The 18,175-nt window shown below is 43.6% G+C and overlaps 1 protein-coding gene across 2 annotated transcripts in view; it reads left to right on the plus strand.

The window, feature by feature from the left end:
* Kank1 (KN motif and ankyrin repeat domains 1) overlaps positions 1-18,175 on the plus strand; it is a 232,556-nt gene that overhangs the window by 35,463 nt on the left and 178,918 nt on the right. For both annotated transcript variants that reach the window (XM_023721889.1, XM_004637172.3), the window contains exon 2: positions 17,902-18,034. The gene's annotated coding sequence lies outside the window, so the exon portion shown is untranslated. The remainder of the gene's footprint in view (positions 1-17,901; positions 18,035-18,175) is intronic.

An 18,175-nucleotide genomic window follows, 5' to 3' on the forward strand; every position in this document is an offset into this window, starting at 1 on the left:
TATGAGGCAGCTGTGGTGCTGTGGGCCTGTGTAGGGCCTTTGAAGGCACTGAGAAAAAAATGTGGGCTCTTCCAAGTAGTATATGGGCTGGTGAGTGGACAGGGGGTGGGGTTCAGCTCCCACACGTCACCTAAGCTGATGTAGATCTTCACTGTATATGCTGTATTCTGCTTCACCATTTTTTTTTTTTTTTTCGGAACTGGGGATTGAACTCAGGCCCTTGCGCTTGCCAGGCAAGCGCTTATTCTACTGAGCTATCTCCCCAGCCCCATGCTGTTTTCTGTGCGCGTAGTGGTCGACATCATCGTGTGTGTGTGTGTGTGTGTGTGTGTGTGTGTGTTTTGCATTGTGTTGCTAGAGACTGAATCCAGGGCCTTGCACAGGAAAGAAGTGCTTGGCCGATGAGCTGCGTCCGCGGGCCAGTCCCCAGTCTCCCTCCAGGGTAGCTGTGTCTCCCAGGGCACATTTGCCAGGCCTGGCCATCCGGGTGCAGAAGGGTGAGTGCTGTTGTTGTCTGGCAGGGAGGAGGGGTGGCCTTGGATGCACTTGCCGCACACGGTGGAGGTGGAGGACGGACGGCCTCTCCAGCAGTCATCCAGCCCCGCACCTTACTTGTGCCAGTGTAAGCTCCTGTGAAGGTAAAGGTGAGGGAGTTGAGAGGGCTGGAGGACGACCTGAGGGAAGTGCTCTGGTCTCCCAGACTTGGGAAATGTTCACCGCTGCCCCTTCCTCTGCCATATAGCTGTGGGTCATCAGATCCAGCCCTTTCCTTGTTTGATCTTCTGTAACATCTTCATCATTCTCCCCACTATAAATTTGTGATGCCCAGTAATTGGTGTCCTCATTTCTTCTTCCAGGCGCATTGGAAAGTATCTGAATTTTCATAGGATGGATCAGGAAATTCTGTCCGGGCACCCGACAGATGCTGCTTTGGCTAAAGTAGCCCATGATTCACTCCCAGGTTGAGGAGGCTTAATGCATGGCCAGTCAGCACCTGGGCTGCCAGCTTGAAAGGGACAGGAAGTATTCCTTGCCTTTGGAAGCAAGCCTTGCTTCTGGCTTTGGGAAGCAAAGAGTACAAATGGTTCTCACCAGATAGGGTTTCAGCAGCTCCCTCAGCGTTTTGGGAACAAATCAAGTCATTATCTCAACAATGTCAAAGCTGTGTCCCCACAGCAGTGTTTGTTTGAAACATTCGGGGCTGAGGGAGAGGAGAGGAGAATTAATTAGCAACTCGTTCTTGGTGTCCTTTTTCAGCCTTCTCAGATTGCGGCATGAGACTCCCTGAGGCCTGCTGGTTGCTCACTTGGTAGTCTGCATTTTGCTCGGTACAAAGGGCTGTGGGCTACACTTCATGAGCCCCTCTGACGTGAGGTTGACAGTATCTTGGATCCAGTGAGCAAGAAAATATCCTGTAACGTTTCATGAATGGGGGAGCACTTTCCTGGGTGTTCTTTAACTGTATTCAGGAATGTTTTACTCTGTCATGTTGTGTAAATCTAAACCCCTTGAAAGAATGAAAACAAGCTCGGATGTTAAGTTTTGGCAAAGAATGCTTGCAAAACAGCGAAAATGTTTGGGTCAAGAGTAGGCAGCGAGCCAGGCCTGGTGGTACATGCTAGTAATTCCAGCACTTGGGAGGCCGAGGCAGGAAGATTGCACCCTCGAGGGCGCCCTGAGCTCCATAGTGTGACCCTGATTCAGAAGAAGAGACAGAAAGGAACAGGACATGTATTGATTTAAGAATGATAAATAGAAATAAGCTGCTGGCCATGTTGAGTGTGAAATAGGCCTTTACTGTGGTCTTCTGAACAAATTACTGTACTTGTAGATTATTTTAGGTGTCTTTTGATTAAATTGTCTTTCTAGTTTAAAAGAGAGGGCCGAGGAAGAATTCTTTTCTTGTACGGTATCATTACAGAATGATAGAAGCGTGCATCTGTATGTGTGGCTTTCCTCAGCGTACTCCACGGAAGTACAGCAGTGAATGTAGCTTTCACGTTTCTGTGCGGGCTAACCCAGGCTGTAAAGGAAAGTGGTGGCGGTGGGGCCTTTTAGGCTCAAGAATGTGTTTAAGAACCTGGGGCTGTTAGTCTGAGGGTATAGTTACAGATCGCAGTGGAGCTTCAGAGGTCTACAGCAAGGTCCCTGTAGTTAATGACAATATATAGTGCTCTTGAATACACTAAGGAGAATGGGTTTTATGTGCTCATAGACCAAAAACAGGGAACAGTGCGAGGCAAGGCACTTGCCAATTAGCTAGATTCAATCTTAGCCCTGTGTCTGTAAACTTCAAAATGTCTTGTACATGATAAAAACATACAATGTTGTCTGTCAGTTGAGACATAAAATGCATTTTAAAAGAAAGAACCTGGATCTTCTAGCAATTTGTTGTTGTCTGTCTTTTGTGAGGGCTGCAGTTGTAGCCTCCAGGAAATGTTGGTGAATGTCTGTCCTGTTTGTTAAGACCTGCGTTTCATGAAATTCACAGCTGTGATGGCTTTCGCCTTTTGATAATTATAATTATTATTATTATTATTGTTTGGTGTTTTTTTTTGCGGAACTGGGGTTTGAACTCAGGCCCTTGCGCTTGCCAGGGAAGCGCTTATTCCAGTGAGCCATCTCCCCGGCCCCGCCTTTTGATAATTAATACTTTCTCATATGTTTATAAACCAGTTAAATCATATTATAAGCTAAAAATCCTTTATAATTCCTTGAGATAGGCATTTTTATGCATAAATCTCTGATGATTTTCATTGCCACAGTGAATTTGGTACCTTGTAGACTTTTAAACTCTCTGCAGCAGGTCCTGATCCCCCCTAGATGCTTTTGAGGTCTGTTTTAACAGTAAATGGAAAGAGCATGTTCCAAGGACACAAAAGGAATGCAAACAGTCCAGTGTTTATTTGTATAAACTATTCACGGCGTCTGTGAAAAACTCCAGCAGGTGTAATATGAGTAAATTTCTATAAGTATACCCCCACTGACCCACCATGGGTTTATACCTGTGTTGTTTTACATAGAAAAATATGAAGTGATGTACTAGAATATGAACTGTGGCAAAATTTCTCTAGGAGTTGTACTTTAATTTTTTTCTGATCGGGGTTTTTGAGTTTTATCGTGAACATGTTATACTTATAAAATAGAGGAGGAAAGTAAGTGTAAATATGGAAATGACAGGAATTTTGTATGGTTGGAAAAGTATACTGTGCCAATCTATAAATGAGACAGTGTAAAGTTAGTATTTTAGTTTTATCATTTATTGCAAATAAATTTCTTTTCCCTTTTTCCACAGAGAAATAGAAAGGAAATGTGTGTGTTTTTTTTTTAATTTTCAACCTTTTTTCTATGTGATTTTTTTTTTTTTTTTTTTTTTGCGGTATCAAGGATCGAACTCAGGACCTTGCACTTGCCAGGCAAGCATTTATGCCAGTAATCTATAACCCCAGCCCTTATGTAATTTAAAAAAAAAATTTTGTTCCTCTCATATAGTTTAACAGTTCTTCTTCCTCTTCCTCTTTTTCTTTTCCTTCTTCATCCTTGTCTTTGTCTCGCTCTGTAGTCTGTGCTGGCCTTGAACCCGCTGTGTAGCCTAGGCCTCAAACTAGTAGTAATCCTCCTGCTTCAGCTCCCAGTGCTGGGCTTATAGCGGTGCATCCCAGTGCCGGGCTTTACTAGCTCTTCTTGGTCTCCTGTTCCAAAGCCTGCTAGGAAGTAGAGGTTACCCCTTCAGAACTCCAGGATCTCCTCTCCTGTGCCTGTATGCAAACGCCCAACTAGTACCGGCCCTCTCCCACCCCATGCCAGACGGTGTCCTGGGCAGAGAGTGATTAGTGAACAACGACGGAGCTTCCTTCTTATGGCTCCCGCAGTTCATTTTAAATTTCTTCAGCTTACTCTAAAAAGAACTGTCAAGGAGTTGTTGAGGGCAGGATCTGATGGCGCTGGAGAAGGGAGGCCACAGCGCTGCAGGGAGGCTGCAGTTCAGGTTGAGCAGTTTTCTTTCTTTTCAGAATGAGAGACAGGGCCATCCTTAGAAAGGACACAGCCTGCTCCCTTCCTTCTCAGGCTCCAGCTCCGACAGCTGTCTCAACACACAGTCTGAGGTGGGTGCAGCCCAGCTTCCTCCAGCCACAGGCTGTGCTGTGGGGGGCGGCACAGAGAAGCTCCCGCCCTCCCCTGCCTGCCGCAGCCACCTGGCCCCTTTGTTCTTTCTCCTCTCCTTGTCTGGGATGCAGGTGGCTGTGACTCCGTGACATAGGAACTAGGAAGCCAGGGAATAAATCCCTGTGCAGGTGGCTGGCTGTTGTGTGGGAAAGCAAGTCTGGGTCTTCGTGGACCTGCTTTCATGTCCTGATGGCTTCCAGAGGACGAAATAATACTTAATTGGGGTTGGGGGTTGGCATGCGCAGAGAAGAGGGTGGTCATAAAGTTCCCCGGGGAAATGAGAACAGTAGGCTTGACCCTGGGGAACTTACTGGTTGGATTTTAGTGTTTTCTCTCCACATAACTGTGAGGCCTTTTGGAGTAAGGCCTCACTTTCTGATGTGGGTATGTGTGGAATGTCAGCAGTCTTGACACCACTAGGTTGGATGCAGGACAATGAAAAATCACGTGTGATTTTCAAAGTACACGTACACTGCCAGTGGGACAAATAGGCACGCTTAGGCTGTGACAGGTCCCTCTAGGTTGTAATTTTTTATGTTTTGAATTCTGATAATTCTGAAGAGATAATTCAGTTTTTAAACTGGGCATTATGAAATTTCTTCAGGTAGGTGTTCAAAACACACACACACACACACACACACACACACACACACACAGCTGCTAGTTATTTGATGACATAGTGCTAGCCACTCCTTTCTCCCCGTATCTGTATGTAAGATTGATCTTTGGGCTGAGCGGCAGGAACAGGCAAGCCGTACCTGACATGCAAGCCTCACAGCAGGTCTTTGGGCTAGCCAGCTACAACAGAGAAGCCATGCTCCCGCAGCGCCATGGAAAGTAACTCTGACTCCTCTTAGAAGTGAGAGTCAGTGGCCAACAGCCTGAAAGAAGAGGAGCTCTGGACTCCTGCTCTGCGGACTTGTGGGAGGGAATCACTGAGTGAGTGACAGGCAAGCTTCTCCTTTATCTGTTCCATTTTATTCCATTTCTTCTTCCATTCTTGCCCTAAACTGTCCCCCCCCCCTTTTTTTATTAATGTAATCCTCCATCTTCTAGACTCTGGGTATGTTCCCTGATTTTGGCCATATCTTCAAGATGGTGTACCTCCAGGGGTCTTTACATCCAGCCCTCTTTCTGTGGTATGGTTAGGACTCCCATCTTGGGAGTGTAGCAGGCAAGAGTAGGGGAAGGCTGGAAGAGTTATGAGGGACCAAGGAAGAAGACCAGCATGCAAAATTGGTGGGAATGAATGATACACAGGAATAGGACAAAGAGGGATTAGCAATCTATGGTGAATGCAACTTGTGTGGCTCAGTAGAACTAAGATGGTGAGAAGCCCAGGTTGTTGTCCATCACCCCAGGGCATCTCATAGTTACAGGAAAAGTGAAAGGTAGATGAGAAGGATGTGGGCAAAGGGGAGCCGGACACATTTGTCCATTTGCTGCTTTTATCCAGCATAATGGAAGATGTAGTTGGTACCCATAATGGCATATAGTACCAGCTTTACTATAGGAGTTATTGGGGTTCATAGACATGCTTCCTAGTGTGTTTAATCTCAGGTTAGCTGTCTACACTTAGATAGTTCACAGTTTTTCAGTTTTTTCTTAATTCTATCAGAAATCAGAAAGGCTTTGAAAGAACTGACTCATTTCATAATATCACGTGTTTGAGAATCCAGCAGCTCTGGAAATGTTACCTCTTAATCCAGTGAAGTTAAATGGCTCCTCTGGCCTACTATGAAGTTCCCTGGAGCACCCATTGGAATTCCTGTCTCTCTTCTGCACTAGAAGCTCAGCACAGAACACACACAGTTCCTGCCTCCGCGGAGCTTTCAGCCTGCTGGGATAGACGCAGAGTTGTAATAGTGATGGAAGTTTACAAAAGTAGAAGGAACATATTGTGAGGGACCTAAGTTATCCTGGGCAAGGAAGTTCTAGAGAAGGGAGTTCAGACTTGAAAGACCAGTAGAATTGGCGGTGAGGGTTGGGAGCACATTCTGTGAAGGCAAACAGTGGGACCCACACTCGCAAAGGCCCCTGGGGAGCTTTGGCCTTCCTCGAGGCATTTACGTTGTGTAACTGTTCTGGGAGTAGAAGCCCCAGGCCTTGCCCAAGGTCACTTAGCTGATGAATGATCAAGCTAGGACCCAGAGCTGTAAAAAGGTCACACACCGTCTCTCTTGTGTTTGTTAAACAATACTTAGTCATGATGCTTCTATCAAGAGTCTATACATATTTAAAAGATTCTTAAGTGAGATTTCTTTTCACTTGGCCTTTTGCTCTTTGATTTATGATACAAAATGTTTGAATATTAAGTTATCAACTGCAAAAGAGAGGGAAGTACTCAGTTAAATGAACCAGATGAAACTTGGAGTTTTGCCTGTCTTCTCCTTCAGCCTTGCCAAAATATAATTTCTTTAATTCTCTCAATCACATTCTTGACTAATCTGTTCAAGTCCATACTTTGCTGTGGCTTTTTTCTCCTGTGACAATTTTGGGATCTTTAAAGAAAATATTATGAAATGTTTTCTCTTGCTGAGGACATTTGTGGTTAGACGTTGTATACTCTACAGCTCTTTGCAGAGCGAGGTATTATTCTGCTCTGACACCCTTCGTTAGAAATGAATGCAGCTGTAACTTTCTCACATTTTATTTTAAAAATTCGCTTACTGTGTGCTTTTTAATTTTTCCTTGTTTGTGGTGCTGGTGACTGAACACAGGGCCTGACATGTCAAGATAAATGTTCCCTCAGCGGGCTATGCACGCCCTGCCGCAGCAGAGGCTCTCGTCCTCTACCTCGTCTAAATATACCTTAGCGTTCTTAGCTTGGTCAGTTCCATTAGCTAATAGGGATAGAGGCACCGTTGCATGCAGAGAGCTCCTTCGCACCAGGCAACAAGCTTTGCACATTTTGACTCCCATAAATTCCCTGTGAGGAGGAGGGCCGTGTGGTAATTTTCATTTTACGTTTGAGGAAACAGACACCTAACGTGCCTAGGAATTTCCCGGGGCTCTCATCTAGGAAGTGATGGAGGTGAGCCTTCCGTGCTCGCTCTCCAAGCGCCTGCTTTCTTTCTTAGCCTGCAATTCTGGTTGCAGGGTGACGTTCACTTTAGGCGATCGTTGGGGGTCACCTTGATGCTGAGAACCCGTGTAACACAGGACAGCAGCCCACCGTGAGCAGTGCCGTGAAGTATTTCCTTATAAACTGTGATGAGGATTTTCTGAGGATGGAATTTAAAAAGACTTTAAAATTAAAATTTAAACTTTATGTACTGTTTTCCCACTCAATTTTTGGTAAATTCATGTCTTTCCCTCATTTTGAGTTTTTTTTTTTTTAAATTTCCTGTGGAAAAAATTTAATTTCATAACCAAATAATAAGAGTAGCAATAGCTAATGTACCATTACTTTCAAAGCAGTTCCTCAGGGTACAAGACCCTGACTAAAAGAGCCTCTCTTCCAAAGAAGGGACAGGTATTTACTTTTCAAAGACAATCATAAGCTATACCTGCTAGATTCAGTGGACTGAAAACCTGAATACATCTAAATGTGTGACTGCTGTGCATTGTTTACAGTAGTGATTCTCAAACTTGAATGTACATTTCAGTTCTTTGGAGAGTCGATGTGGAAGCAGGCTGCTGGGCCCCACTGTACCTTTCAGACAAGGGCATCTGGGGCTGGCACAAGAGTTGACATTGCACATTTCCAGGTGTACTACTTAGAGTTTTCCAGAGGAGCCGAAATTAGGTATGTGTATTGGTCTATATCTGTGTTTGAGACCCGGATACAGATGAGTGGGAAAGACAGATGAAATGCATTACAGGAATTGGCTCATGTGATTCTGGAGGCCAGGGAGTCCCAGGATTGCTGCAGAACCCGGAGAGCTGTCCGTGTGATTCAGTGTGGCTCAAGGGATGAGAACTTGGGGTTAAAAACAAAAAAAACAAACTACCGGTACAAATCCTAGTCCTGAGCACAGATCGGAGAACCATGAGCATTGATGAGTGAGGGCAAGACAAAATGAAAGCTCCAGAAGAAAGAATGGGTTTTGCCTGTCCTTGGTCTCTATGGTGTGTCCAGATCTTCCGTAAGTTGGACGATACCCACCCTCGTTGGCAGGGGAGTCTTTGTGAAGTCTACTAATTCATGCCAATCTTCTCCAGAAACAGCTTCACAGACGCTTTCAGAAACACTTCACCAGCTCAAGCGCTGGGCATCCCTTAGCTTCACCAAGTTGGCACATAAAATTAACTACCACACCCAAGAAGGCTGCTGATGTTGCCGGGTCGGGGACCGCACTTTGAGAATGATTAGTAAGAAGTAAGATCCAGAGCCACCAAGAGCAGCAAGCGCTGGCACAGTTAGGTGAGCCAGTGCCGAAGCCCCGAGAGGGGCATCACCTTGCCTCAGACCACTTGTACGACCCGAAGCAAAGTGAGGGCCGATGTTGTGTGGGGTGCAGGGCGATTCTGACCCCCTTTGTACCTGCTGGCGCCTGACTTGGCTGTGTACAAGTACCGTGCATGCACTGTCACTTCTGCGATGATTACACTTCTGTTGTCTTGTGTGCGTGAGGTAGTCACCCACACTGCTAAATTAAATAAATTAAATGAGTAAACATGCATCAGGATTCAGACATCAGTTACATAAGCTGTGGATTCAGATCTGCCTGTTAGGGGGACTGTAGCTTTTCTGGAAGGTTTCAGGGCCCCACGCTTGGCTGAGTTTCTCCATATTCCTTCCAGTGCTTGAGAGTCAGCTGCAGTGGCCTCCAAGCTGAGATTCTTAGTTGGCTGGAAATGAAATCACAGAGGCTGGTTTAGTAACCCGTAAGGAATTCTTGCAGCGTTGATGTGTCCAGACTTGTATTGTAATATGAAACACTGGATTTGACAAGATCTGTGGATTCCTGGTGCATAAGTGTTTTTAAAAGTGTGTTTCTCAAAATACAGTTAGGAAAAAAATTTCCTTTGAAATGTTAAAATTATCCCTTTGTGATGATAAAGATGTTGACAGCCTCTTTGACTTAGAAATAAAACAAATTTTCACCTCTCTGGTATTACGACAGCATCATTAACTTAGCGTAGGCAAACATCAATGGCCTTGTTGAAAGTGATCATTAAACTTTTCCAGCACTATATTTAACTACTTTTTAATCACACTGGCCTAATTAAAATATTACTGTGAAGTTGATAGAGAGGTGTAAGCTGTAACTCATTTCTTCTTTAGATGCGGTCTTGGCTTAGGTTGGAGGAAAACACAAAGAAATGTAGCTGAACCCAAAAGCATTTTTTAAAATATGAGGGAGGAGGGGGGAATTCTAGAGCAGCTTCTCACAGAAAATGAGAAGGGCCTAGGGGTGTAGAATGGTCCCCTAGCACGTACAGGGCCATTGATTCATCCTCAGCAACTGAAAGGAAGAATAAGAAGGAAAGCAAACGTCAATTCACTGTTTAACTTAATTTTCAATCTCTTAAAATTACTATGTGTCACTTATCTCAGAATTCCTGTGTGTGTGTGTGTGTGCGGCAGAGTGAAGTGGGGAAAGCCTCTCAAGAATTCTGGTCTTAGTTGTGCTGGCCTTGAGGTGTCTGGAGCCAGCCGGGCTAGTTTTAGAATCCCAGCAAGGCCAGTTACTAGATATGACCCCCACAATATCATTTGACCGGGAAGCCTCAGTTTCCACATCTGGAATATAGGTATTGGTATCACACGTTGTTGGGAGGTACCCGGTGTAGTTGTTGATGCTATTGACTGCCATCCTGGTAAGGTGCAGGTTGTCTCCATTTTCTTCTGGCAAGAGGAGTCCAAGAAATTGAGAAAGGTTAGAGTCCAAGAGGTAGTTGCGCCACTGTTACTTGCTTAATGTGATGTTTCAGGGTTCTTTAATGCTTAGGAAATAAAATAGACTTGTACCCATGATCATTTTAAAGTTATCAGTGCCATGCTGCACAAGGGTGCTTATGACACTAAAGTTTAGGAAGTGACATACACTAGATACAGTGACTAGAAGGTACACCTTTTCATACCTGATTTTCATTACTCCATTGATGTGATGTGAGATTTTTTTTGTCCAGCTAACATTCTTGTGCCCTTAAACTAATCCAGTCTTTGATCCAATTTGTTTCTTTCCTCAAGTTCTGAGTCACTTGGGCACTTTCTGAACCTAGCAGTGGTTCGTGGTGTTCCTGGATAGTTTCAGTTTTCCACTTTTCGGGGGCCAGGCCTCCAATTTAATTCTTTTAGTTGAGTGAGCTGTTCCCTTGTTACATACTCATTTAGAGCTGGGCCCTCTGTGTTCATTAGTATCAGACAGGGCTCCAGAGACGCAGTGTGGGGACTGTTTAACTTTTGTGACTATAGCAAAAACTGGAATATTTATTGAGTTCTTGAGGATCAGAAGGTATACATTTTATGAGGTATGGCGATGGACTGGTGGTTATGTTAAAAACTATTGTTATAAACGCACACAGAGATAAAGAGACACATTGTCTTTGTTTTGCTTTAAGATATTCTAGCAAAAATAGGACAGAAGGGGAATAGTTGAAAAAGACTGGCAAGATTTTGGCAAATGTTGTAGCTCCTGGCTGATGCACCGGATTTATGGTATATTCTGTATTTGTTTGAAATTTGCCTTAATAAGAGTTCTTGGGGCCAGGGAGATGGCTCAGTGGAATAAGTGCTTCCCTGGCAAGCGCAAGGGTCTGAGTTCAATCCCCAGTTCTGCCAAAAAAAAAAAAAAAAAAAAGAGTTCTTAAAAATTAGAGCTAACAATGAGTTTGGAGTTTCAAGATCCTATCAGGAGATTGTAAAGGATCCTTGAATGACACTGGGGAAAAATACTCAGAGCTTAAGGCAGGGGATTTTTGGCAGGTGGCTATTGAAAAATGAATTTGAATGGGCAGAGATGTAGGTATGATGCCTGTCCGAAGCCATAAAGGTAAAAGTCTGCTTGCAGAAGTTAGGCAATCCACCTGTGAGCCAGCGCAGAGGAAGGCAGCCTGAGGAGTGGCTGAAGCTGTCCTGGAGCTAAGGGAAAGTCATTCTGTGACTGGCCCTGTACAAAGATGGGAGGCATGTCTACGAACCAATGCAGAAACACAAGATTAATCTAGTGCAGTCAGAGAGCTGGAGAGTGACAAGGCTGGAAGGGGCCAACACATTTTATTTTATTTTATTTATTTATTTTTGTTGTTGTTATTGTTGTTTTCTTGGTGGAGCTGGAGATTGAACTCAGGCCCTCGCGCTTGCCAGGGAAGCGCTTATTCCACTGAGCCATCTCCCCGGCCCCAACAACTAACTTCTTAGTGGTGTTAAGGTAAGGTTCTTTTGGACTGCTTTATATTTCCTATTTCCTACAACTTTCTAACTCTGAGTCTTCTATCAATATGATAGAATAGCTCTAAGTCCTATGCCTATCTTTATTTATTTTGTAGTAGTTATGTTCTGTAGATTCATTGTGAATATCAAATTAGTGAATACCAAACCATAGCCTCTAGGGGAATAATACTGGGTTCAATTTTTGTGAGATTCTGGTCATGACATTTTTGTCAGCTAATCAGTAGATGACTTGTTTATGTATTTTTTAGAGAAAACTTGTTTGATGTATATTCTTGATAACATGAAGCTCATGGGCAACAACACAGTAATTCATGTCTAGTGAGGCATATCTAATATATATATTTTCTTTTTTTCTGTGCTTAGTACAGGGTCGACAGGTTCTCACTGCACAGATCGGACTTGTAGTGATCCTCCTGTTTTCAGCCTCCCAAGCGCTGGGACTACAGGCGCACGCCACCACACCCAGTCTCAGCCACCACGCCCAGTCTCAGTCCCTATCTCAGTGTGTCCTGGGGGTGGGGGCCCAGCATGGCTTGTGATGCCAGGGATCGAACCCCAGCCCCTGCACTCTGCCTGAGCAGGCACTTTAATCCACTGAGCTATCTGGGCTGCCCTAACATACACATTTTCCATAACATCCAGTAGTAGCTCCTATTGAGATTTAAGATATTACGCAACCATCCAAGGTCTTGGCCACCCCAACAGCACTAATGACACTATATTCAGAATGAAAGAGATAATCATCCTATTGTCTTCTGCCTTAGTTTGGCTTGTTTAAAAGCAACCTCAACTTTAAGAGGGAAGCCGGGGAAGTAAATGGACTAGAAGTTATTTCCTACCACTAGTATTTGAAAGCCTACTGCAATGAGAGCAAATATAAATTCTCAGTTTCATAGAGCAGAATTGAAACTTTTAGGTAGACATAAAGTGAACATACTCCACATTTCAATGCTAAGATTTTTCTTGTGTGTAAACACATAAACATATATTAATATTAACATTTTTAGTGGCTACATAGCATTCCTTTTGTGAATGTGCTCTTCTTTATTAATGCCATCTCTTACTGATAGTTGTAATTATTTCAAACTTCACTAGAACACTAGAGTGGCCGTTTTTGAAATGCATTCATCACTATGTACTTTTTCAGTTGTTTCTTTAAGACAAATTCCAGAAGTGGAATAGCTGGGTCAGTGTTTGTTTGTGGCTTTGGATACTTATTGTCAAACTGCCTTGTCAGTAGTATGAACTGGACATGTTAAAAATATCAGACTAGCCCCAAGTGGAGATGTTGTAGAAGAGATTTGGGTTTGAATGTTGGACATGACCTAAGGTCCCCTTAAAAATGTGATCTTGCTGGGTGTGGTGTGCATACCTGTAACCCCAGCACTTGGGAGGCTGAGACAGGAGGATAAACGAGTTCAAATAAGCTTATGGCTGGCCTACACTGAAAAGTGAAAACCTGTCATAAAACAAACTTATGAAATCTGAGGACCAGGTGATTATTTCATCTACACATGTCATGTTTCAGTCTTACAAGTCACACTAGTGAAGCAAACTGATTGTTAAGAGTCTGTAATGAGGAAAATAATGAAGCAGGTTCTCCATTCAAAAATCCCTGTAGACCGATTATTTAAAAACTCCTAAAGGACTTCTCTTTGGTCACATTGATACAGGGAACCTCCAAATAACACAGGGAGAAAAACTGATCTTAGGTGGATGACCTCCAAATGATACAGGGGAAAAATGATCTCCCAACCCAAGAAGTACCTGGAACAAGTTCGTGTTCTCTAAAACCAAAGAATGAATTTTAGGTAAAAATGGAGGTTATGAGCAGAATATATTTATTGAGGGAAAGAAAGCTCCTGTCCAAGAGAGGGACAGGAGGAGTCCCGAGCAGGTAGTCCCTGGGAAGCTGTCTCTTCCACGGACTTTTATAGAGTAAAAACCATGTGGGTCTAAGGTGGTAGAGAAGACATGGGAACTCACTTTAGGTGGACATGAGGTGGGACAAAGCTGTGGTCAACTGATGAGATTACAAGCACCATTGCTCAGGTAAAACTGATTAAATCCAGTGCCAAATGAGGAAAAGAGTCATTCAGCAAGAGGGCATGAATATGGGACAGGGTCTCTTCCTGTTGGGGGTTGGGTTAGTGACTCATTTTGGCTCTTTCAAGGTGATTGATACTTATTTAAAATATCAATCCCTGATGCCCATCCCTAGGGAAGTATGTATCTGTGTTTCCTCTTTTGTCTTGGTCTTGAGGTGTGGCCCATATGGGAGTGTCTGTCTCTTCCAGTTGCAAAGTCACCTTGTCTTCCATCTTGTCTCCTTGAGGGCCTGGCCCTGTCTGACTGACTACCTATAATATTTCCAATTCAGCTGCCTACAACAGCATGGCGTATGCTGCTGCCATTGACCAATGACAGTGGCATTTCAGCTCACAAATGCGATTCTTTCATGATTCTTTGCAGAGTTACATGTGCTTGCAATTCGGTTGTAACCAGACTCATAGAACAAATTCTGTTACCTGAATCTTGGAAAAAATTAAGGCTGTGAGCAGAGGTACCTGCCTCTTTCCTTCGTGAAGGGCATTACTGGCATCCGTTGGTGTGTGCTCATCCATCTGCTCTGTGTGGAAATTGGCAGTCGGAAAACTGATGCCACGTCTCTTGCTTGATTTCCCTCAAAGGATAAAGAAGGTCTCTGTTAATTGTCATGAAGCGTACAGGTATGGTTTTCTGGTCATCACATACTTTAAGCACATGTTATCACCATTAAAACATGAATTGCTTCCCACTCTTGGGAATGCCTCGGTGTTCATGGGAAGACTGCTGTCATCATTTCCATTGGATTTAATTTTTTTAAAGAAAAGCATTAGAGATATAGTGAAGAGAGGCACATGACTGGCTGCACGCTCAGTGTTACTAGGTGGCATGTGGGAAAGAAATAGCAAAGCAGATCAATCATTTTATTACTTATAAAGGTGGATTTTTCCAAACTAAGTCAGTTATATTTGTATATACTAGTAGAAGGGAGTATCTTCTGCTTCTGGGAAGATGGGAACAGGCAAAGATCTGTGAAGAGCCCAAAGTGGTGTTGCACGTGTTTCATCCCCACGGCCCCAGGCTCAACTCCTGTGAGGTGGCATGATGGCCTGAAGTCATCCACACAGGATTCCAGCTGCTTTCCTTGGCCAGGCTGCTGGGCCCCTACGGCAGTGCGTGAGATGATATACAGAACAGTACTTCACCGTCTGTGAAACACTACCCACGTAGTTATCCTGTCAGGTCATGGCTCTTTTGCCTTTAAACCTTTCCAGTGAGGAAGGAGTCAGTAAACTTCGTCAAAGAGGAAGTTGGGTCTGATTTTGTTGATTTGTCATCTTAATGTTTGCCTCATAGTTGGAATTCAGTGAGATCAGTTGAATGAATGCAAGAAAGTATTTGTGGACTATAGCTTGAATTGGCATAAAACAGTGAAAGGTCAGCATTTTCTCCTTGGAAACATTACCTGTCCTATACTGCAGCTCATATCTTACAAATATGGAAACTGAGGTCCATTGCTTATCAAATCAATCTGATTTCTCGGTGCTGCTATTTTTTGGGTTATTTCTAATTATACATTAAGCTTTTCTTTTGGTTGCTTAAGAAAGAAGATGGAATCAAGACTGTGTTCTGTAGTTCTAGGAAGCTAATTCTGTTGTTTACATCTCCACTACAGTGTCTTTGTATTTTTGTTCTTTGTGCATTGTATTTGTTCTTAAAATGTGACTATTCCATTAACTGAAAACTCTGAAGAACCATTGGTAGCTGGAGCGATAGGCTATGTCAGGTCTATGCGTTGTGCCGATGAATATACATTTCGTTTTATTTCTGATGGGACTTCTCTTATCACCACTAATAAAATGATGTGACTGAAAAAAAATACGCCTGTGGATAAACCTCATAAATCCACTTTCTGTATGCTCAGGTACAAGGGAGGATCAGTACTTTCATATCTTCGGGCTTTCAGTGAACTGTGTCAGTGGAATTGAATCCCAAATTGTGTGCTTTCCTAAGGAGAAAGAAACAGAACCTCAAATTGCTCTTCGGTGCAGAAATGTTTAGGGACTGCTGCCCAGGAGACTTAATTCAGTCATTTGTTTGCTCCATGGTGACTTTATTAAATGCCTGGATATCACAAGGCACACATGCATGCTAAATGAGTATTTGTTGGAGCTCAATAAAAATCACAGGTGCTTCTCTTATCTGTAACACATCACGGGCTGTGGCATCCTCATGAACAGGGTCTTTGTCAGCTCACGCATCTAATCACCTGTCACCTGGTATAACAGAACACAGGCTTTCTAGTCGGAGTACACATCTTGATACTTTTCTGGATATACAACCTCATTCACCCACACACTATGGGCACACGTCCTCGGTATAAGATTTATCTATAAGGATGCGCATGCACATGTCTGTTGTGTGGAGATGTGCTTTGATTGTTTTATGCTGATAATACAAAGCAACACACAGTTATAGGACTAAAATAGGAAAGATGAAGGGCTGGTGACCACGGAGCTCTATCTGAATATTAGCTGCTGTCTGAGAGGCACACTGTTGACTGTTTCCTGTGGTTCTTACTTTTGACCGTCTCATCATCTGAGCTTGCACCCGGCTCTGGCTCTTCGCATTTCAGCCTCTTTCCGTGCTCCTTCACCTTAGCTCTTGGGAGTTGGGATCTGATTCATTCAGGTCACCTTCTTGTGTTAGCTCAACTCAAGTGAATCTTGGTAAAACTGTTGTTTCGCTGTTCTTGGGAAGTCCCTTGTGCTGCACGCAGCTGCCTGTGTCAAGTGGGAACTAGAGTTGCCTGGCACTAACATGGTTGGTCAGGCTATGAAGTGCGTGTCACAGTAACAAACATCTTCACTGACAAGGAGCCTGAGGAGGCTGGGTAGGTGCTGACCTCACCGCGCCGTGCCGCCAGTGTGTCTGAGGAGAGAGAGGAGAAGTCTGGCTTACTCTGGGTTTTTTGGTATGTCCATTCTTGTAATCCTCCTAAAGCCTTATGTGTAGTTAGGCAAAAAAAAATTTTTTTTATAATTTCAGTAAATCAGATTCATGATGACCATTTATTATTTCAGAGATCCATGCTCCGCGTTCGCCTTCCCTGTCTAGTTACCACTGGGGAGGACATGGTGAAGCTTCATCCTTTTAGCTTTAACAGTACTTCTTGGAATGGGGAGGTCCAGCCTAAAGAGCAGCTTCAGGTTGCTCCATTTCAGCCTGGCGTGCAGAGCGTTTAAAGGTTTTTTTCCTCAGAGCGCATGGTGGTTTGTCTGAATAGAGGCAACAACCATAGACTAGAGGCCGCAAAGAAAACTTGCAGTGTTCCCTAGTGCCACGCGAGTGAAGCGCTTGTTTGGAAATGAGAACCTATTTATGCACCCGTGTGAATGTTTTCTTCTGAAAAGCAGCAGTACTTTCAGTCCCTTCTTGGAGCCTTGGTACCGTGTTGGTCCATTTACCAGGTCTGTTGACTACCTGGCGAGAGGGCTGAGTTGTCCCGTGATTTCCCGCTGCAGCACGTTCCTATAGTACAAGAGGTTGCAGGCCTTTACAGCTCTAAGTGGTTCGAAGGTACTGACTCTAGGGTTAACTTGTAAAGACTGACCCCGAAGCATTCAGCATGGACAGGTTAGTCTGGGGCTTGGGGAGCACTAGCCAGGCAGAGTTTATAGCACTTGGCACTCAAATTTTTTGTGCCTGTATCAGGTAATCAAGTAATCAGGTATGTGGTAGAAATTGAACTTGTGGGAGATTATTACATTTCTCTTAGCCATGTGGCAGTAATCATTTTAACATGGTTATTATTTACTTTTCACTACATGTGAGAAATTTAACAATCTCTCCCTTAGAGACTGTTTTTAGGCCAAAGGCAAACAATTCATTGTATTTGCTTCCAATCAGTTATGTAGTTTTAACTCATCCTAAGATGTCATAAATACTTTTCAGAAGTGTTTCTTTTTTTTTGGCTGGCTCAGGATCCCTTCAGGTCAGGTCTGGTACGGCTTGAGAATCTGGGGATCGAACCACAGCATCCTGATTACTTTAAGAAGTCACTTAAACAACTGAGCTAATGGGCAGGCCCCCCATAAATACTTTTAATGTTTGTATCATATTTTAACAATTAAGTTCATGCAATTTTTCTGTAGTGACTGTATTTGTGTCCCAGTTATATGGACTGATGTATTAAAAATTCTTTACTCTGTATACTCATTTAGTAGGTACAAAATTATAAGGCTAGAAGTAACATTTAAGAAATTATAATCATGTGAAAAAAAAACCTATGTGATTTCTTCCAAATTGATTTCTTATAAAAATAGGACTGATCTCTCTCCCAACAGCACCCTGTGTGGCTGCACGCCCACCTGCAGATCTCGCCTCGGGCAGGGCGGATGTCTCTGTGCCGATTTCCTCTGCTGCAGAGCTGCTGGGCTGGACGCTGGCGTGAGGCTCTGGGAGGCCACTAGTGCAAAGGTATCTGTCTCCTCAGTCTATCTGATACCCTTCGTTTCCACCTGGCTGCCCTAGAACCTACTGGTCACCCTGCCTCTCCTTCATTGTGTCACCTTTGTCTCACAAAGCATAGCTTCCTGTCTTTTTTTTTTTTTTTTTTTT

Source organism: Octodon degus, unplaced genomic scaffold (assembly GCF_000260255.1).
Source record: "Octodon degus isolate 3935 unplaced genomic scaffold, OctDeg1.0 scaffold00087, whole genome shotgun sequence".
Classification (NCBI taxonomy): domain Eukaryota; kingdom Metazoa; phylum Chordata; class Mammalia; order Rodentia; family Octodontidae; genus Octodon; species Octodon degus.